A 22924-nucleotide genomic window follows, 5' to 3' on the forward strand; every position below is an offset into this window, starting at 1 on the left:
CGAGATTAGTAGGTTGGAAGCACACGTTTAAAAGTAGTCACAGCAATGAAAGGCAAAGTGATTCTCAATTGCAATGTACACAGCAAATATATGTGATTATATTATAGCATAACTTCAAAGCAAAGAATAAAAGTCAAAATCCATCACCGTAGGGCCTATCACTCCTCTTCATCTTTCTTATGCCTGCAAGTTGATGACTTCTGTTCAACTGCAAGAAAGAGATTTTCCTCCCATACAGGAGGTCAGGCAGCTGACATCCGCTCCTGACTTCAGTCTTGGAAAATTCCCCACACTGCTGCCCAGGGACACCCCTTTATAATAAAAAAGCCTGCTGACAGGCCCTTTCCTCTAATAACAGCCGGAAAAGAACAAGCTGGAGAGTGTCCAAGTCTCCAAACCTCGCTTCTTCCCAAGATTGGGTAGAGAGGAAAACACAAGATATACGCTTTCTTATCATGCTAGGGTTTGGTGTGAACAAAATATGAAAAACACAGCTTGGTCTACCATGTGGAAAAACACAGCTCATCTGCAATGTCTCAACTGCAATGTCTAACACCACGATAAAGCCCATAGGCAGCTAACCTAAATACAAAATGTAATGTTTAATGCCACGTTAAAGCTAATAGGCAGCTAACCTAAATATAAAATGTAATGTCTAATGCCAAGTTAAAGCCAATAGGCAGCTAAACTGAATACAAAATGTAATGTGCTACTGGTGAACATTGAACAACTAATATGCGCAGTGGTGAAACACAAAGTCAGTGGTCAAACACAATTTATGGCATAACAAGGGGGGGAAAAAACAAAACAAATGGAGGCGCGATTAGCATTTAGTCAAGGGAGAGGAGAATGACAGCTCCAGTCCCCACACGACTTCCTAGTGTAAAAGGATGTCAACTAAGATTGTTCTATGCAGTGAGATTTGGACAATCGGCCAACGACGACACAATTAGAGTACTGCGTGAGCAGGGCAGAAGGCACCAACCGGAAACTGTTAGTTGGGTGCCCTCCTCACCAGCGGAAACAAGTCCCGGGCAGGAAGTCGGAATACACACACACACAAACCTGAAGGGGTCAGGGTGGCGGGGCCAATGCTCAATCATCTTCAGTGTGGTTCAAGTAGCATCACTACATTTTCTACATCTAAATCTCTCTGAATCTCCAAAGGCTACTGTATGAGGCTGGCCTGGCTTGTAGTGGGTACCAGAAGTACTTACACCTTGCGCCAGGTCCAGTTATCCCTTATTAGTGTAGAAGAGGTGTTTCTAGCAGCTTATACTGATAGAAGGTAGCTATGGCAAAGCAGCTTAGGCTGAACTAGGAGACATGCAAAGCTCCTACTATACCACTGGTGTCATATGTACAATATCATAAGAAAACACAATACACAGAAGTACTAAAAATAAAGGTACTTTATTTTTATGACAATATGCCAAAAGTATCTCAGTGAGTACTCTCAGTATGAGGATAAGTTATATACACAAGATATATGTACACAAACCAAACTTAGGTAAGTAATAGCAAGAAAAGTAATGCAAGCAGTGTAGAATTACAGTAGATTGCAATATGAGCACATAGGTATAGGGGCAACACAAATCATATACTCCTGAAGTGGAATGCAAACCACGAATGAACCCCAAACCTATGTGAGCTTGTAGAGGGTCGCTGGGACTGTAAGAAAATAGTGAGGGTTAGAAAAATAGCCCACCCCAAGACCCTGAAAGTTAGGTGTAAAGTGCACCTACTACCCCCAGAGAGCACAGAAGTCGTTATAGGGGGATTCTGCAGGAAGAACAAACACCAGCAATGCAACAACAGTGGATTTCCAGACCTGAGTACCTGTAAGACAAGGGGACCAAGTCCAATAGTCGAGACAGTGTCGAGAGTGGGCAGGAGTCCAGGAAATGCCAGCTGAGGGTGCAAGGAAGCTGCCACCGGTTGGAAGAAGCTTGGAGTTCTGCAAGAAAGAAGAGAGCTAGGAACTTCTCCTTTGGAGGATGGATGTCGCCCGTCGCGATGAAGCATGCAGAGGTGTTCCCACGCAGAAAGACCGCAAACAAGCCTTGCTAGCTGCAAGGGTTGCGGTAGAGGTTTTTGGGTGCTGCTTTGGACCAGGAGGGACCAGGATGTCGCCACTTGGAGGAGGAGACAGAGGGGGCGCCCAGCAACTCAGGGAGCCCTCACAGAAGCAGGCAGCACCTGCAGAATTGCCTGACCAACCACTTGGAAGAAGAGTGAACCGGAGTCCACGCGAAGTCATAAAAGGGAGTCCCACGACACCGGAGGACAACTCAGAAGGTTGTGCACTGCCGATTAGAGTGTCGGGGACCCAGGCTTGGCTGTGCACGAAGGAAATCCTGGAAGAGTGCACAGGAGCCGGAGCAGCTGCAATTCATGCGGTACCCAGCAATGCATTCTAGCGTGGGGAAGCATGGACTTACCTCCACCAAACTTGGACTGAAGAGTCACTGGACTGTGGGAGTCACTTGGACAGAGCTGCTGAGTTCCAGGGATCACGCTCCTTATGCTGAGAGGGGACCCAGACGACCAGTGATGCAGTCTTTTGGTGCCTGCGGTTGCAGGCGGAAGATTCCATCGACCCACTGGAGATTTCTTCAGAGTTCCTGGTGCAGAGAGGAGGCAGGCTACCCTCAGAGCATGCACCACGCAATACAAGGTTGCTAGTAGTCGTCTTGCTACTTTGTTGCGGTTTTGCAGGCGTCCTGAGCAGTCAGCGGTCGATCCTTTGGTAGAAGGTAAAGAGGGAGATGCAGAGGAACTCTGGTGAGCTCTTGCATTCGTTATCTGGTGAGAGCCCCAAAGCAGAGACCCTAAATAGCCAGAAAAGGAGGTTTGGCTACCTAGGAAGGAAGATTGGCTACCAAGAGAGGTAAGAGCCTATCAGAAGGAGCCTCTGACATCACCTGCTGGCACTGGCCACTCAGAGCAGTCCAGTGTGCCACAAACACGTCTGTTTCCAAGATGGCAGAGGTCTGGGACACACTGGAGGAACTCTGGGCACCTCCTCTGGGAGGTGCAGGTCAGGGGAGTGGTCACTCCCCTTTCCTTTGTCCAGTTTTGCACCAGAGCAGGGATGGGGCATCCCTGAACTGGTGTAGACTGGCTTATGCAGAGATGGGCACCATCTGTGCCCATCAAAGTATTTCCAGAGGTCGGGGGAGGCTACTCCTCCCCAGCCCTCACACCTATTTCCAAAGGGAGAGGGTGTTACACCCTCTCTCAGTGGAAGTCCTTTGTTCTGCCTTCCTGGGCCACGGCTGCCTGGACCCCAGGAGGGCAGAAACCTGTCTGAGGGGTTGGCAGCAGCAGCAGCTGCAGTGGAGACCCCGGAAAGGCAATTTGGCAGTACCCGGGTACTATGCTAGAGACCCGGGGGATCATGGAATTGTCCCCCTAATGCCAGAATGGCATTGGGGTGACAATTCCATGATCTTAGACATGTTACATGGCCATGTACGGAGTTACCATTGTGACGCTATACATAGGTAGTAACCTATGTATAGTGCACACGTGTAATGGTGTCCCCGCACTCACAAAGTCCGGGGAATTTGCCCTGAACGATGTGGGGGCACCTTGGCTAGTGCCAGGGTGCCCACACACTAAGTAACTTTGCACCCATCCTTCACCAGGTGAAGGTTAGGCATATAGGTGACTTATAAGTTACTTAAGTGCAGTGGTAAATGGCTGTGAAATAACGTGGACGTTATTTCACTCAGGCTGCAGTGGCAGGCCTGTGTAAGAATTGTCAGAGCTCCCTATGGGTGGCAAAAGAAATGCTGCAGCCCATAGGGATCTTCTGGAACCCCAATACCCTGGGTACCTCAGTACCATATACTAGGGAATTATAAGGGTGTTCCAGTATGCCAATGTAAATTGGTGAACTTGGTCACTAGCCTGTTAGTGACAATTTGTAAAGAGAGAGCATAACCACTGAGGCTCTGGTTAGCAGAGCCTCAGTGAGACAGTTAGGCATCACACAGAGAACACATATATATAGGCCACAAACTTATGAGCACTGGGGCCCTGCCTGGCAGGGTCCCAGTGACACTTTATTAAAACAACATATATACAGTGAAAGATGGGGGTAGCATGCCAGGCAAGATGGTACTTTCCTACACAACCCCCCCCCAAACGAAGGACAATAAGACTAGCCATGACCTGATGAGTGTTCATTGTCTAAGTGGAAATATCTGGAGAGTCCATCTGCATTGGACTGGGTACTCCCAGGTTTATGTTCCACTGTATAGTCCATTCCCTGTAGAGATATGGATCACCTCAACAATTTAGGGGTTTCACCTTTCATTTGTTTTAGCCAAAGTAGAGGTTTGTGGTCTGTCTGGACAATAAAGTGAGTGCCAAACAGGTATGGCCTCAACTTCTTCAGTGCCCAGACCACAGCAAAGGCCTCCCTCTCAATGGCAGACCAACGCTTTTCTCTAGGGGTCAACCTTCTGCTGATAAAAGCAACTGGTTGGTCCTGGTCCTCAGAATTCAGTTGTGATAAGACTGCCCCTACCCCTAATTCAGATGCATCAGTTTGAACAATGAATTTCTTGGAGTAACATGGGCTTTTTAGGACAGGTGCAGAGCACATGGCCTGTTTGAGCTCCTCAAAAGCTTTCTGACAGCTAGCTGTCCATAATACCTTTTTAAGCATCTTTTTACTAGTGAGATCATTAAGAGGGGCTGCTATGGAGCCATAGTTTTTAATGAATCTCCTGTACCCAGTGAGGCCTAGGAAGGCTCTCACCTGAGTCTGAGTTGTAGGGGGAACCCAATCCATGATTGTCTGGATTTTCCCCTGAAGTGGTGCAATCTGTTCTCCACCTACCAGGTGTCCCAGATAAACGACCTTTCCCTGCCCTATCTGGCACTTTGAGGCCTTGATAGTGAGGCCTGCCTTTTGCAGGGCCTCCAAAACTTTCCAAAGGTGGACCAGGTGCTCATCCCAGGTGGAGCTAAAGACAGCTATAGCATCTAGATATGCTGCACTAAAAGCCTCCAACCCTTGCAGGACTGTGTTCACCAACCTCAGGAAAGTGGCAGGTGCATTATTCAAACCAAAGGGCATCACTGTAAATTGGTAGTGCCCTCCTATAGTTGAAATGCAGTTTTATTTTTAGCATCCTCAGCCAATTTGATCTGCCAATACCCTGCAGTCAAATCAAAGGTGCTTAGATACTTGGCAGATGCCAGTGTATCTATGAGCTCATCTGCCCTGGGTATAGGGTGAGCATCAGTTTTTGTTACCTGATTTAGACCTCTGTAGTCTACACAAAACCTCATCTCCCTTTTTCCATCTTTTGAGTGAGGCTTTGGTACAAGCATCACAGGACTCGCCCATGGGCTTTCAGAAGGTTCAGCCACTCCTAGATCAAGCATTTTCTGAACCTCTTGTTTTATGCAGTCCCTGACATGGTCAGGCTGCCTATAGATTTTACTTTTGACAGGCAAGCTGTCTCCAATATCAATTGTGTGTTTACACCAAGATGTGGTGCCTGGCACAGTTGAAAAGAATTCAGAAAATTGTCCAAGGAGATTTATGCAGTTGTCTTTCTGTTCTGCAGTCAGACAATCTGCCAAAACTACTCCCTCCACTAAAGCATAATTTTCAGTGGTGGAAAAGAGATCAGGGAGAGGGTCACTCTCTTCTTCCTGTCCCTCATTTGTTGCCGTGAGCAGGGTGAGATCAGCCCTGTCATAGTAGGGTTTTAGGCAGTTGACATGAATCACCCTAAGGGGACTCCTGGCAGTGCCCAGGTCTACCAAATAGGTGACCTCGCGCTTTTTCTCAACAATTAGATGGGGTCCACTCCATTTGTCCTGGAGTGCTCTTGGGGCCACAGGCTCCAATACCGATACCTTCTGTCCTGGTTGGTACTAGATCAGAACAGCCTTCTGGTCATGCCATTGCTTCTGGAGCTCTTGGCTGGCCTGAAGGTTTTTACTGGCTTTTTTCATGTACTCAGCCATTCTGGATCTTGGGCCAAGTACATAGTCCACTATGTCCTCTTTGGGAGCTTTTAAAAGTTGTTCCCAACCCTCCTTCACAAGTGTTAGTGGACCTCTTACAGGGTGTCCAAAGAGGAGTTCAAAGGGGCTGAAGCCCACTCCTTTTTGGGGTACCTCCTTGTAAGCAAAAAAGGAGTCAAGGTAATAGGACATCCCATCTCCTCCTGAGTTTTTCAGGGAGTCCCATTATCATACCTTTGAGAGTTTTATTAAACCTCTCTACCAGTCCATTAGTCTGTGGATGATAAAGAGTGGTGAATTTGTAGGTTACCCCACATTCCTTCCACATAGCTTTCAAGTATGCAGACATGAAGTTACTACCCCTGTCTGATACAACCTCTTTTGGGAAACCCACCCTGGAAAATATTCCCAGGAGGGCCTTTGCCACTACAGGAGTTGTAGTGGCCCTTAGAGGAATTGCTTCAGGATATTTTGTGGCATGGTCCACAACCACCAAGATAAACCTATTGCCCGAAGCAGTAGGAGGGTCAAGGGGGCCAACTATGTCAACCCCTACCCTTTGAAAGGGGACCCAAACCACAGGTAGTGGAATAAGGGGAGCCTTTGGTGTGCCACCAGTCTTGCCACTGGCTTGGCAGGTCACACAAGACTTGCAAAAACCTTTTGTGTCCTCTGACATCCTAGGCCGGTGAAACAGGGGGACAAGCCTTTCCCATGTTTTGATCTGGCCCAAATGCCCAGCCAAGGGAATGTCATGTGCAAGAGTTAGGAGGAACTCTCTGTACTGCAGGGGAATGACCATTCTCCTAGCTGTTCCAGGTTTTGGGTCCCTTGCCTCTGTGTACAAGAGGTTGCCCTCCCAGTAAACTCTATGTGAGTCACTGACATCCCCATTTTGCTGTTTGCTGTCTGAGACCCTCTAATGTGGGACAGGTTTTCTGTGCCACACTCAGCTCTTCCCTGGCAGACCCCCCTCCACCCAAAAGCTCAGCAGTGTCTGCTGCCAGCTCATCTGGTGAAGGTTCTGCACAGGGAGGAAATTCTTCTTCCTCAGAAGAAGAAACATCAGTAGAGGGAGGGATAGTGGGTAGGGATTTACCCTTGCTACCCCTAGCTTTAGGGAGCACTTGGTCCATTGTTCCAGGATCCAAGTTACCCTGTCGTTTTTGCTTTTTGGCTTGAGCCCTTGTCGAATGAAAAATATGCCCAGGAATGCCCAGCATTGCTGCATGAGCCTCCAACTCCACTTCTGCCCAAGCTGATGTCTCTAAATCGTTCCCTAGTAGACAGTCTACAGGATAAATGTGAGGCAACCACAAATTTCTTTGGACCAGGAGCGCCCCCCTAGTTGAGATTCACAACAGCCATGGGGTGGCTAAGAGTGTTGTTATGAGTGTCTGTCACTTGGTACTGCTGACCAAGTAGGTGTTGTTCAGGGTGCACCAGTTTCTCTATCACCATTGTAACACTGGCACCTGTGTCCCTGTAGGCCTGAACCTCAACACCTTTAATTAGGGGAAGTTGCTAGTACTTATCCATATTAAGGAGACAAGCAACCAAGGTGGCCAAATCAATGGCACCTTCAGAGACTAACACAGCGTCTGTGGTCTCCCTAATAAGACCAACCCCAACTAAATTACCAAAATTGAGCCCAGCTACTCCCTTGGATTGGCTATTAGTAGGTTTGCTCCCACCACCACTGCTATTACTAGGGGCACTAGAATTTGCAGTAGGGGTTGTGGTATGGGAGATTTGGTGTTTTTCTTTGGACAACTGGCATCAGTTGTCCAATGGCCTTTGACTTTACACAAATAACACCAAGGCTTTTTCGGTTGATTATTGGAAGAGGATTTGCACCCACCACCCCCACCAGAGGATTGTTTTGGGCCTGATGAAGACTCCGTTTTACTTTTGTCCCCACCCTTGTGAGAAGACTTACCATCCTTCTTCTTGCCATCCTTGTTACCCCCTGTATGAACTTTTCTGTTCACTCTTGTTCTGACCCATTTGCCTGCCTTCTTTCCCAATACTTGGGGAGAGGTCCGATCTGAGTCCACAAGATATTGGTGTAACAAGTCAGACACACAGTTATTCAGAATATACTCTCTCAGAATAAGATTATACAGGCTTTCATAGTCAGAAACTTTACTGCCATGTAACCACCCCTCCAAGGCCTTCGCTGAACAGTCAACAAAGTCTATCCAGTCTTGTGAGGACTCTTTTCTGGTGTATATGAACTTAATCCTGTATTGTTCAGTGGTTAAGCCAAATCCATCCAAGAGTGCATCCTTCAAAACTGTAAAATTGTTAGCATCACTTTCTCTAACAGTAAGGAGCCTATCCCTACCCTTTCCATTGAAAGATAGCCACAATATAGCAGCCCACTGCCTTTGAGGGACCCCCTGTACCATACAGGCCCTCTCAAGTGCAGCAAACCACTTGTTGATGTCATCCCCTTCCTTGTAAGGGGGAACTATCTTGTGCAGATTCCTGGAATCATGCTCTCTAACAGGATTACTATCAGGAATACTGCTGCTGCCACCATGGGGTCCAAACCCCAATCGCTGTCTCTCCTTCTCCAGGTCTAGGGATTCCCTGTCTAGAGCCAGCTGTTGCTGTTTAAGCTTCAGTGTGGTCTCTTCCACTATCAACGTTTTGAGTTCCCTTTCTAACATGTTGTCTTCAGGGTGGGTGGGTTGGGAATGCTTGGACACAGAAGATAAATTGGAAACAACAGAGAGGGATCTGTCCCTAACTGACTGAACCCTAGCAACTTGGCCTCCAGGAATAAAGACCCCCCTACTGTGATAGGAACCTCCATTACTACCAACATTACTAGGTGTCCTTCTAGGGGGCACATCTGGTACAGAACCCTCCCCACCCCCCTCAAGGAGATCCCCTGAGTCAGAATGGGAACCTTCTATTAACCTCTCATTTGATGTGCCTGCTTGGGACTCATCATTCACAATAAGCATATTAAATAGAAACTCTTTTGTAGGGTTCTTTCCTATCACTAAACCTCTATCTAAGCAGAGACTCCTTAGGCTCTTGTAATTCAAATTGTCAAAAGTAGTATTGATCATTTTAAGAGCTGAGTCTTCTACAGACATGATAGTAAAAGGTTTAGAATTAGTGAGAAGGAAGAAAAAGTTTCAGAACTTTTTAAAGAACAGGTAAAAAACTTTTTCTAACTTTGTAGAAACTTTTTAGAAGTTTTAGAATGCTTTTCAGCACTTTGTAAAAAGTTTGATAGGAGAAAAGCAAAACTTTTTGGTTAGGTGTACATACACTGAACTGTTTTGTATATTATTCTCTTATGAAAAGTACACAATGACAAAGTAGTAAGTAGTTACAAGTACTTATCCCACCGCTGCACAACCAATGTAGGAGGCTGGCCTGGCTTGTAGTGGGTACCAGAGGTACTTACTGTAGAAAAGTACCATCTTGCCTGGCATGTTACCCCCATTTTTCACTGTATATATGTTGTTTTAGTTGTATGTGTCACTGGGACCCTGGTAACCCAGGGCCCCAGTTCTCATAAGTGTGCCTGAATGTGTTACCTGTGTAGTGACTAACTGTCTCACTGAGGCTCTGCTAATCAGAACCTCAGTGGTTATGCTCTCTCATTTCTTTCCAAAATTGTCACTGACAGGCTAGTGACCATTTTTACCAATTTACATTGGCTTACTGGAACACCCTTATAATTCCCTAGTATATGGTACTGAGGTACCCAGGGTATTGGGGTTCCAGGAGATCCCTATGGGCTGCAGCATTTCTTTTGCCACCCATAGGGAGCTCTGACAGTTCTTACACAGGCCTGCCACTGCAGCCTGAGTGAAATAACATCCACGTTATTTCACAGCCATTTTACACTGCACTTAAGTAACTTATAAGTCACCTATATGTCTAACCTTTACCTGGTAAAGGTTAGGTGCAAAGTTACTTAGTGTGAGGGCACCCTGGCACTAGCCAAGGTGCCCCCACATTGTTCAGAGCCAATTCCCTGAACTTTGTGAGTGCGGGGACACCATTACACGCGTGCACTACATATAGGTCACTACCTATATGTAGCTTCACAATGGTAACTCCGAATATGGCCATGTAACATGTCTATGATCATGGAATTGCCCCCTCTATGCCATCCTGGCATAGTTGGCACAATCCCATGATCCCAGTGGTCTGTAGCACAGACCCTGGTACTGCCAAACTGCCCTTCCTGGGGTTTCACTGCAGCTGCTGCTGCTGCCAACCCCTCAGACAGGCATCTGCCCTCCTGGGGTCCAGCCAGGCCTGGCCCAGGATGGCAGAACAAAGAACTTCCTCTGAGAGAGGGTGTTACACCCTCTCCCTTTGGAAAATGGTGTGAAGGCAGGGGAGGAGTAGCCTCCCCCAGCCTCTGGAAATGCTTTGTTGGGCACAGAGGGGCCCAATTCTGCATAAGCCAGTCTACACCGGTTCAGGGGACCCCTTAGCCCTGCTCTGGCGCGAAACTGGACAAAGGAAAGGGGAGTGACCACTCCCCTGACCTGCACCTCCCCTGGGAGGTGTCCAGAGCTCCTCCACTGTGCTCCAGACCTCTGCCATCTTGGAAACAGAGGTGCTGCTGGCACACTGGACTGCTCTGAGTGGCCAGTGCCACCAGGTGACGTCAGAGACTCCTTGTGATAGGCTCCTTCAGGTGTTGCTAGCCTATCCTCTCTCCTAGGTAGACAAACCCTCTTTTCTGGCTATTTAGGGTCTCTGTCTCTGGGGAAACTTTAGATAACGAATGCATGAGCTCAGCCGAGTTCCTCTGCATCTCTCTCTTCACCTTCTGATAAGGAATCGACTGCTGACCGCGCTGGAAGCCTGCAAACCTGCAACATAGTAGCAAAGACGACTACTGCAACTCTGTAACGCTGATCCTGCCGCCTTCTCGACTGTTTTCCTGCTTGTGCATGCTGTGGGGGTAGTCTGCCTCCTCTCTGCACCAGAAGCTCCGAAGAAATCTCCCGTGGGTCGACGGAATCTTCCCCCTGCAACCGCAGGCACCAAAAAGCTGCATTACCGGTCCCTTGGGTCTCCTCTCAGCACGACGAGCGAGGTCCCTCGAATCCAGCGACTCTGTCCAAGTGACCCCCACAGTCCAGTGACTCTTCAGCCCAAGTTTGGTGGAGGTAAGTCCTTGCCTCACCTCGCTGGGCTGCATTGCTGGGAACCGCGACTTTGCAGCCACTCCGGCCCCTGTGCACTTCCGGCGGAAATCTTTTGTGCACAGCCAAGCCTGGGTCCACGGCACTCTAACCTGCATTGCACGACTTTCTAAGTTGGTCTCCGGCGACGTGGGACTCCTTTGTGCAACTTCGGCGAGCACCGTTTCACGCATCCTCGTAGTGCCTGTTTCTGGCACTTCTCTGGGTGCTACCGGCTTCAGAGAGGGCTCCTTGTCTTGCTCGACGTCCCCTCTCTCTGCTGGTCCAATTTGCGACCTGCTGGTCCCTCCTGGGCCTCAGCAGCGTCCAAAAACGCTAACCGCACGATTTGCAGCTAGCAAGGCTTGTTGGCGTTCTTTCGGCGGGAAAAAACTTCTGCACGACTCTCCACGGCGAGAGGGATCCGTCCACCAAAGGGGAAGTCTCTAGCCCTTTTCGTTCCTGCAGAAACCTCAGCTTCTTATGTCCAGTAGAAGCTTCTTTCCACCCGCAGCTGGCATTTCCTGGGCATTTGCCCATCTCCGACTTGCTTGTGACTTTTGGACTTGGTCCCCTTGTTCCACAGGTACCCTAGATTGGAAATCCACAGTTGTTGCATTGCTGGTTTGTGTCTTTCCTGCATTATTCCTCTAACACGACTTCTTTGTCCTTAGGTGAACTTTAGTGCACTTTGCACTCACTTTTCAGGGTCTTGGGGAGGGTTATTTTTCTAACTCTCACTATTTTCTAATAGTCCCAGCGACCCTCTACAAGGTCACATAGGTTTGGGGTCCATTCGTGGTTCGCATTCCACTTTTGGAGTATATGGTTTGTGTTGCCCCTATCCCTATGTTTCCCCATTGCATCCTATTGTAACTATACATTGTTTGCACTGTTTTCTAAGACTATACTGCATATTTTTGCTATTGTGTATATATATCTTGTGTATATTTCCTATCCTCTCACTGAGGGTACACTCTAAGATACTTTGGCATATTGTCATAAAAATAAAGTACCTTTATTTTTAGTATAACTGTGTATTGTGTTTTCTTATGATATTGTGCATATGACACTAAGTGGTACTGTAGTAGCTTCACACGTCTCCTAGTTCAGCCTAAGCTGCTCTGCTAAGCTACCATTATCTATCAGCCTAAGCTGCTAGACACCCTATACACTAATAAGGGATAACTGGGCCTGGTGCAAGGTGCAAGTACCCCTTGGTACTCACTACAAGCCAGTCCAGCCTCCTACATTGGTTGTGCAGCGGTGGGATAAGTGCTTTGAGACTACTTACCACTCTTGTCATTGTACTTTTCATAAGAGAAAAATATACAAAACAAGGTCAGTGTATATACACATAGCCAAAAAGTTTTGCATTTCCTCTTTTCACTCTTTTCTAAGTGCTGAAAAGTACTTCTAACTTTCTAAAAAGTTCTAAAAAGTTTAAAAAGTTTTTTTCTCTGTCTTTCTAAAAGCTCTGACAAACTTTTTATCTTTTACTATCACTTTAACTCTCTCTAAAAATGTCTGGCACAGGCCAAAATGTTGATCTGTCCAAACTTGCATATGATCACCTTAGCTGGAAAGGAGCAAGGAGTCTCTGCATAGAGAGAGGTTTGAGTGTAGGGAAGAATCCTTCCTTAGAACTGTTAATTAACATGCTTAGAGTACAGGATAAGGCCATAAGTGCCCAATCTGTTGAAAAAGTAGCTAATGGTTCTCAATCTGATCCAGGGACTCCCCCAGGAAAAGATTCAGGAAAGAAACTTCCTAGCCTGCCCATTACTAGACAGTCTAGCATAGTTGGTAATGATGATGAGCCACACCATATAAATAGTGTTGTCTCACATCATAGCAAAAGCATTTATTCTCACCATACTGGTAGTGATGTTTCTGTTAGCCAAGCTGTTAGGGTGGCTTCTGTAAGGGACAGGTCTCCTTCTGTCCATTCTCACCATACTTCTGTTTCAAGGCATGTCCCTCCCACCCACCCTGATGACAGATTGTTAGAAAGGGAGCTCAATAGATTGAGAGTGGAACAAACCAGACTGAAGCTCAAGAAGCAACAGCTGGATTTGGATAGACAGACTTTAGAAGTAGAGAAGGAGAGACAGAAACTGGGTTTAGAAACCCATGGTGGCAGCAGCAGTATTCCCCATAGTCATCCTGTAAAAGAGCATGATTCCAGGAATCTGCACAAGATAGTTCCCCCTTACAAGGAGGGGGATGACATTAACAAGTGGTTTGCTGCACTTGAGAGGGCCTGTGTTGTACAGGATGTCCCTCAAAGGCAGTGGGCTGCTATCCTATGGCTATCATTTAGTGGAAAAGGTAGGGATAGGCTCCTTACTGTGAAAGAAAATGATGCTAATAATTTCCAAGTTCTTAAGAATGCACTCCTGGATGGTTATGGCTTAACCACTGAACAGTACAGGATAAAGTTCAGAGAGACCAAAAAGGAGTCTTCACAAGACTGGGTTGATTTCATTGACCATTCAGTGAAGGCCTTGGAGGGGTGGTTACATGGCAGTAAAGTTACTGATTATGACAGCCTGTATAACTTGATCCTGAGAGAGCATATTCTTAATAATTGTGTGTCTGATTTGTGCACCAGTACTTGGTGGACTCTGATCTGACCTCTCCCCAAGAATTGGGAAAGAAGGCAGACAAATGGGTCAGAACAAGAGTGAACAGAAAAGTTCATACAGGGGGTGACAAAGATGGCAACAAAAAGAAGGATGGTAAGTCTTCTGACAAGGGTGGGGACAAATCTAAAAATGAGTCTTCATCAGGCCCACAAAAACACTCTGGTGGGGGTGGTGGGCCCAAATCCTCTTTTAATCAGAACAAGGAAAAGAAACCATGGTGCTATTTATGTAAAATAAAAGGCCATTGGACAACAGATCCCAGTTGTCCAAAGAAAGGCACCAAGCCTCCTACCACTACAACCCCTACTGCTACACCTAGTGTCCCTACTAATAGCAGTGGTGGTGGGAGCAAACCTACTAATAGCCAATCCAAGGGAGTAGCTGGGCTCACTATTGGTAACTTAGTTGGGGTTGGCCTTGTTAGGGAGGCCACAGAGGCTGTGTTAGTCTCTGAGGGGGCTATTGATTTAGCCACCTTAGTTGCTTGTCCCCTTAATATGGATAAGTACAAGCAGCTACCCCTAATAAATGGTGTTGAGGTTCAGGCCTACAGGGACACTGGTGCCAGTGTGACTATGGTCATAGAGAAACTGGTCAACCCTGAACAACACCTACTTGGTCACCAGTACCAAGTAACCGATGCTCACAACAACACACTTAGCCACCCCATGGCTGTTGTTAATCTCAACTGGGGGGGGGGTTACTGGTCCAAAGAAAGTTGTGGTAGCTTCAGATTTACCTGTAGACTGTCTATTAGGGAATGATTTGGAGACATCAGCTTGGTCAGATGTGGAGTTGGAGGCCCATGCAGCAATGCTGGGCATCCCAGGGCATATTTTTGCTTTGACAAGGGCTCAGGCCAAAAAGCAAAAAGGACAGGGAAGCTTGGATCCTGGAACAATGGACCAAGTGCTCCCTAAAGCTTGGGCTAGTAGAAGCAAACCACTTCCTACTATCCCTCCCTCTACAGTGGATTCTACTTCTGAGGAAGAAGAATTCCCTCCCTGTGCAGAACCTACACCAGAGGAGCTGGAAGCAGACACTGCTGAGCTTTTGGGTGAAGGGGGGCCTGCCAGAGAGGAGCTGAGTGTGGCACAGCAAACCTGTCCCACATTAGAGGGTCTCAGACAGCAAGCTGTCAAACAGGCTAATGGGGATGTCAGTGACTCTCACAGAGTTTACTGGGAGGACAACCTCTTGTACACTGAGCATAGGGATCCTAAACCTGGAGCTGCCAGGAGATTAGTGATTCCTCAGGAGTACAGAAACTTCCTCCTAACCCTGGCACATGACATTCCCCTAGCTGGACACCTGGGTCAAATGAAAACTTGGGACAGATTGGTTCCATTGTTTCATTGGCCTAGGATGTCTGAGGACACAAAGGAATTTTGTAAGTCCTGTGAAACCTGTCAAGCCAGTGGCAAGACAGGTGGCACCCCAAAGGCACCCCTTATTCCACTGCCTGTGGTTGGGGTTCCCTTTGAAAGGGTAGGGGTTGACATAGTTGGCCCCCTTGACCCTCCTACTGCTTCAGGCAATAGATTTATCTTGGTGGTAGTGGACCATGCCACAAGATATCCTGAAGCTATTCCTTTAAGGACCACTACAGCACCTGCAGTGGCAAAGGCCCTCCTGGGAATATTTTCCAGGGTGGGCTTCCCAAAGGAAGTGGTATCAGACAGAGGAAGCAATTTCATGTCTGCATACTTAAAGGCCATGTGGAAGGAGTGTGGTGTAACGTACAAGTTCACAGCACCCTATCATCCACAAACAAATGGACTGGTGGAGAGATTTAATAAAACTCTCAAAGGCATGATTATGGGTCTCCCTGAAAAACTCCGCAGGAGATGGGATATCCTTCTACCATGCCTCCTTTTTGCCTACAGGGAGGTACCCCAGAAAGGAGTGGGCTTCAGCCCCTTTGAACTTCTTTTTGGACACCCTGTTAGGGGTCCACTCACACTTGTAAAGGAGGGTTGGGAACAACCTTTAAAAGCTCCTAAGCAGGATATTGTGGATTATGTACTTGGCCTCAGATCAAGGATGACTGAGTACATGAAAAAGGCCAGTAAAAACTTTCAGGCCAGCCAAGAGCTCCAGAAGCAATGGCATGATCAGAAGGCTGTTTTGGTTCAGTACCAACCAGGGCAGAAAGTGTGGGTCTTGGAGCCTGTGGCCCCAAGAGCACTCCAAGATAAATGGAGTGGTCCCCACACAATTGTTGAAAAGAAGGGAGAAGTCACCTATTTAGTTGACTTAGGCACTGCCAGGAGTCCCCTTAGGGTGCTCCATGTCAACCGCCTGAAACCCTACTATGACAGGGCTGATCTCACCCTGCTCATGGCAACTGATGAGGGACAGGAAGAAGACAGTGATCCTCTACCTGATCTCTTCTCTTCCACAAAACAAGATGCTCTTGTGGAAGGTGTAGTTTTGGCTGATTGTCTTACTGCTGAGCAGAAAGATAATTGCATAAATCTCCTAGATCAATTCTCTGAACTCTTCTCTACTGTGCCAGGTACCACTTCTTGGTGTGAGCACACTATAGATACTGGAGACAGTTTACCTGTCAAAAGTAAGATCTGTAGGCAGCCTGACCATGTCAGGGACTGCATAAAGCAAGAGGTCCAGAAAATGTTAGAACTAGGAGTGGTTGAGCACTCTGACAGTCCATGGGCTTCTCCTGTGGTACTGGTACCAAAACCCCATTCCAAAGATGGAAAGAAGGAAATGCGGTTTTGTGTAGACTATAGAGGTCTCAACTTGGTAACCAAAACTGATGCTCACCCTATACCCAGGGCAGATGAGCTCATAGATACACTGGCATCTGCCAAGTATCTAAGCACTTTTGACTTGACGGCAGGGTATTGGCAGATCAAATTGTCAAAAGATGCTAAACCTAAGACTGCATTTTCTACCATTGGAGGACATTGCCAGTTTACTGTAATGCCTTTTGGTTTGAAAAATGCACCTGCCACTTTTCAGAGGTTGGTGAACACAGTCCTGCAAGGGCTGGAAGCTTTCAGTGCAGCATATTTGGACGATATAGCTGTCTTTAGCTCTAGCTGGGATGATCACCTGGTCCACCTATGGAAAGTTTTGGAGGCCCTGCAAAAGGCAGGCCTCACTATCAAGGCTTCAAAGTGCCAGATAGGGCAGGGTAAGGTGGTTTATCTGGGACACCTTGTTGGTGGGGAACAGATTGCACCACTTCAGGGGAAAATCCAAACAATTATTGATTGGGTTCCCCCTACCACTCAGACTCAGGTGAGAGCCTTCCTATGCCTCACTGGGTATTACAGGAGGTTCATTAAGAACTATGGCTCCATTGCAGCCCCTCTTAATGACCTCACATCCAAGAAAATGCCTAAAAAGGTATTATGGACAGCAAACTGTCAGAAAGCTTTTGAGGAGCTGAAGCAGGCCATGTGCTCTGCACCTGTCCTGAAAAGCCCTTGTTACTCTAAAAAATTCTATGTCCAGACTAATGCATCTGAATTAGGAGTAGGGGCAGTCCTATCACAACTTAATTCTGAGGGCCAGGATCAACCTGTTGCTTTTATTAGTAGGAGGTTGACCCCTAGAGAAAAGCGTTGGTCTGCCATTGAGAGGGAGGCCTTTGCTGTGGTCTGGGCACTGAAGAAGTTGAGGCCATACCTGTTTGGCACCCACTTCATTGTTCAGACAGACCACAAACCTCTACTTTGGCTAAAACAAATGAAAGGTGAAAATCCTAAATTGTTGAGGTGGTCCATATCCCTACAGGGAATGGACTATACAGTGGAACATAGACCTGGGAGTAGCCACTCCAATGCAGATGGACTCTCCAGATATTTCCACTTAGACAATGAAGACTCATCAGGTCATGGCTAGTCTTATTGCCCTTCGTTTGGGGGGGGGTTGTGTAGGAAAGTACCATCTTGCCTGGCATGTTACCCCCATTTTTCACTGTATATATGTTGTTTTAGTTGTATGTGTCACTGGGACCCTGGTAACCCAGGGCCCCAGTGCTCATAAGTGTGCCTGAATGTGTTACCTGTGTAGTGACTAACTGTCTCACTGAGGCTCTGCTAATCAGAACCTCAGTGGTTATGCTCTCTCATTTCATTCCAAAATTGTCACTGACAGGCTAGTGACCATTTTTACCAATTTACATTGGCTTACTGGAACACCCTTATAATTCCCTAGTATATGGTACTGAGGTACCCAGGGTATTGGGGTTCCAGGAGATCCCTATGGGCTGCAGCATTTCTTTTGCCACCCATAGGGAGCTCTGACAATTCTTACACAGGCCTGCCAGTGCAGCCTGAGTGAAATAACATCCACGTTATTTCACAGCCATTTTACACTGCACTTAAGTAACTTATAAGTCACCTATATGTCTAACCTTTACCTGGTAAAGGTTAGGTGCAAAGTTACTTAGTGTGAGGGCACCCTGGCACTAGCCAAGGTGCCCCCACATTGTTCAGAGCCAATTCCCTGAACTTTGTGAGTGCGGGGACACCATTACACGCGTGCATTACATATAGGTCACTACCTATATGTAGCTTCACAATGGTAACTCCGAATATGGCCATGTAACATGTCTATGATCATGGAATTGCCCCCTCTATGCCATCCTGGCATAGTTGGCACAATCCCATGATCCCAGTGGTCTGTAGCACAGACCCTGGTACTGCCAAACTGCCCTTCCGGGGGTTTCACTGCAGCTGCTGCTGCTGCCAACCCCTCAGACAGGCATCTGCCCTCCTGGGGTCCAGCCAGGCCTGGCCCAGGATGGCAGAACAAAGAACTTCCTCTGAGAGAGGGTGTTACACCCTCTCCCTTTGGAAAATGGTGTGAAGGCAGGGGAGGAGTAGCCTCCCCCAGCCTCTGGAAATGCTTTGTTGGGCACAGAGGTGCCCAATTCTGCATAAGCCAGTCTACACCGGTTCAGGGGACCCCTTAGCCCTGCTCTGGCGCGAAACTGGACAAAGGAAAGGGGAGTGACCACTCCCCTGACCTGCACCTCCCCTGGGAGGTGTCCAGAGCTCCTCCAGTGTGCTCCAGACCTCTGCCATCTTGGGAACAGAGGTGCTTCTGGCACACTGGACTGCTCTGAGTGGCCAGTGCCACCAGGTGACGTCAGAGACTCCTTGTGATAGGCTCCTTCAGGTGTTGCTAGCCTATCCTCTCTCCTAGGTAGCCAAACCCTCTTTTCTGGCTATTTAGGGTCTCTGTCTCTGGGGAAACTTTAGATAACGAATGCATGAGCTCAGCCGAGTTCCTCTGCATCTCTCTCTTCACCTTCTGATAAGGAATCGACTGCTGACCGCGCTGGAAGCCTGCAAACCTGCAACATAGTAGCAAAGACGACTACTGCAACTCTGTAACGCTGATCCTGCCGCCTTCTCGACTGTTTTCCTGCTTGTGCATGCTGTGGGGGTAGTCTGCCTCCTCTCTGCACCAGAAGCTCCGAAGAAATCTCCTGTGGGTCGACGGAATCTTCCCCGTGCAACCGCAGGCACCAAAAAGCTGCATTACCGGTCCCTTGGGTCTCCTCTCAGCACGACGAGCGAGGTCCCTCGAATCCAGCGACTCTGTCCAAGTGACCCCCACAGTCCAGTGACTCTTCAGCCCAAGTTTGGTGGAGGTAAGTCCTTGCCTCACCTCGCTGGGCTGCATTGCTGGGAACCGCGACTTTGCAGCTACTCCGGCCCCTGTGCGCTTCCGGCGGAAATCCTTTGTGCACAGCCAGGCCTGGGTCCACGGCACTCTAACCTGCATTGCACGACTTTCTAAGTTGGTCTCCGGCGACGTGGGACTCCTTTGTGCAACTTCGGCGAGCACCATTTCACGCATCCTCGTAGTGCCTGTATCTGGCACTTCTCCGGGTGCTACCGGCTTCAGAGAGGGCTTCTTATCTTGCTCGACGTCCCCTCTCTCTGCTGGTCCAATTTGCGACCTCCTCGTCCCTCCTGGCCCTCAGCAGCGTCCAAAAACGCTAACCGCATGATTTGCAGCTAGCAAGGCTTGTTGGCGTTCTTTCGGCGGGAAAACACTTCTGCACGACTCTCCACGGCGAGAGGGATCCGTCCAGCAAAGGGGAAGTCTCTAGCCCTTTTCGTTCCTGCAGAAACCTCAGCTTCTTCTGTCCAGTAGAAGCTTCTTTGCACCCGCAGCTGGCATTTCCTGGGCATTTGCCCATCTCCGACTTGCTTGTGACTTTTGGACTTGGTCCCCTTGTTCCACAGGTACCCTAGATTGGAAATCCACAGTTGTTGCATTGCTGGTTTGTGTCTTTCCTGCATTATTCCTCTAACACGACTTCTTTGTCCTTTGCACTCACTTTTCAGGGTCTTGGGGAGGGTTATTTTTCTAACTCTCACTATTTTCTAATAGTCCCAGCGACCCTCTACAAGGTCACATAGGTTTGGGGTCCATTCGTGGTTCGCATTCCACTTTTGGAGTATATGGTTTGTGTTGCCCCTATCCCTATGTTTCCCCATTGCATCCTATTGTAACTATACATTGTTTGCACTGTTTTCTAAGACTATACTGCATATTTTTGCTATTGTGTATATATATCTTGTGTATATTTCCTATCCTCTCACTGAGGGTACACTCTAAGATACTTTGGCATATTGTCATAAAAATAAAGTACCTTTATTTTTAGTATAACTGTGTATTGTGTTTTCTTATGATATTGTGCATATGACACTAAGTGGTACTGTAGTAGCTTCACACGTCTCCTAGTTCAGCCTAAGCTGCTCTGCTAAGCTACCATTATCTATCAGCCTAAGCTGCTAGACACCCTATACACTAATAAGGGATAACTGGGCCTGGTGCAAGGTGCAAGTACCCCTTGGTACTCACTACAAGCCAGTCCAGCCTCCTACACTTACACCTTGTGCCAGGTCCAGTTATCCCTTATTAGTGTAGAAGAGGTGTTTCTAGCAGCTTAGCTATGGCAAAGCAGCTTAGGCTGAACTAGGAGACATGTAAAGCTCCTACTAAACCACTGGTGTCATATGCACAATAGCAGAAGAAAACACAACACACAGAAGTACTAAAAATAAAGGTACCTTATTTTTATGACAATATGCCAAAAGTATCTCAGTGAGTACCCTCAGTATGAGGATAAGTTATATACACGAGATATATGTACACAAACCAAACTTAGGTAAGTAATAGCAAGAAAAGTAATGCAAGCAGTGTAGAATTACAGTAGATTGCAATAGGAGCACATAGGTATAGGGGCAACACAAATCATATACTCCAAAAGTTGGATGCGAACCACAAATGTACCCCAAACCTATGTGAGCTTGTAGAGGGTCGCTGGGACTGTAAGAAAACAGTGAGGGTTAGAAAAATAGCCCATCCCAAGACCATGAAATGTAGGTGTAAAGTGCGCCTACTACCCCCAGAGAGCACAGAAGTCGTGATAGGGGGATTCTGCAGGAAGAACAAACACCAGCAATGCAACAACAGTGGATTTCTGGACCTGAGTACCTGTAAGACAAGGCGACCAAGTCCAATAGTCGCGACAGTGACGGAGTGGGCAGGAGCCCAGGAAATGCCAGTTAAGGGTGCAAGGAAGCTACCACCGGTTGGAAGAAGCTTGGAGTTCTGCAAGAAAGAAGAGAGCTAGGAACTTCCCCTTTGGATGGATGTCCCCCGTCGCAATGAAGCTTGCAGAGGTGTTCCCACGCAGAAAGACCGCAAACAAGCCTTGCTAGCTGCAAGGGTCGCAGTAGAGGTTTTTGGGTGCTGCTGTGGCCCAGGAGGGACCAGGATGTCGCCACTTGGAGGAGGAGACATAGGGGGCGCCCAGCAAGTCAGGGAGCCCTCACAGAAGCAGGCAGCACCTGCAGAAGTACCTGACCAGGCACTTGGAAGAAGAGTGAACCGGAGTCCATGCGAAGTCACAAAAGGGAGTCCCACGATGCCGGAGGACAACTCAGAAGGGCGTGCACTGCAGGAAGGAGTGTTGCGGACCCAGGCTTGGTTGTGCACGAAGGAAATCCTGGAAGAGTGCACAGGAGCCGGAACAGCTGCAAATCACGCGGTACCCAGCAATGCAGTCTAGCGTGGGGAGGCAAGGACTTACCTCCACCAAACTTGGACTGAAGAGTCACTGGACTGTGGGAGTCACTTGGACAGAGTTGCTGAGTTCCGGGGACCTTGCTCGTCGTGCTGAGAGGGGACCCAGAGGACCAGTGATGCAGTCTTTTGGTGCCTGCGGTTGCAGGTGGAAGATTACGTCGACCCACAGGAGATTTCTTCTGAGCTCCTGGTGCAGAGAGGAGGCAGGCTACCCCCAGAGCATGCACCACCTGGAAACAGTCGAGAGAGCCGGCAGGATGAAGCGATACAAGGTGCTAGTAGTCGTCTTGCTACTTTGTTGCGGTTTTGCAGGCGTCCTGAGCAGTCAGCGGTCGATCCTTTGGTAGAAGGTGAAGAGGGAGATGCAGAGGAACTCTGGTGAGCTCTTGCATTCGTTATCTGGTGAGAGCCCCAAAGCAGAGACCCTAAATAGCCAGAAAAGGAGGTTTGGCTACCTAGGAAGGAGGATTGGCTACCAAGAGAGGTAAGAGCCTATCAGAAGGAGCCTCTGACGTCACCTGCTGGCACTGGCCACTCAGAGCAGTCCAGTGTGCCACAAACACCTCTGTTTCCAAAGTGGCAGAGGTCTGGGATACACTGGAGGAGCTCTGGGCACCACCCCTGGGAGGTGCAGGTCAGGGGAGTGGTCACTCCCCTTTCCTTTGTCCAGTTTCGCTCCAGAACAGGGCTGGGCGATCCCTGAACCGGTGTAGACTGGCTTATGCAGAGATGGGCACCATCTGTGCCCATCAAAGCATTTCCAGAGGCTGGGGGAGGCTACTCCTCCCCAGCCCTCACACCTATTTCCAAAGGGAGAGGGTGTTACACCCTCTCTCAGAGGAAGTCCTTTGTTCTGCCTTCCTGGGCCAGGGCTGCCTGGACCCCAGGAGGGCAGAAACCTGTCTGAGGGGTTGGCAGCAGCAGCAGCTGCAGTGGAGACCCCGGAAAGGCAGTTTGGCTGTTCCTAGGTACAATGCTAGAGACCCGGGGGATCATGGAATTTTACAATTCCATGATCTTAGACAT

Source organism: Pleurodeles waltl, chromosome 7, assembly GCF_031143425.1.
Source record: "Pleurodeles waltl isolate 20211129_DDA chromosome 7, aPleWal1.hap1.20221129, whole genome shotgun sequence".
In the NCBI taxonomy this organism is placed as follows: domain Eukaryota; kingdom Metazoa; phylum Chordata; class Amphibia; order Caudata; family Salamandridae; genus Pleurodeles; species Pleurodeles waltl.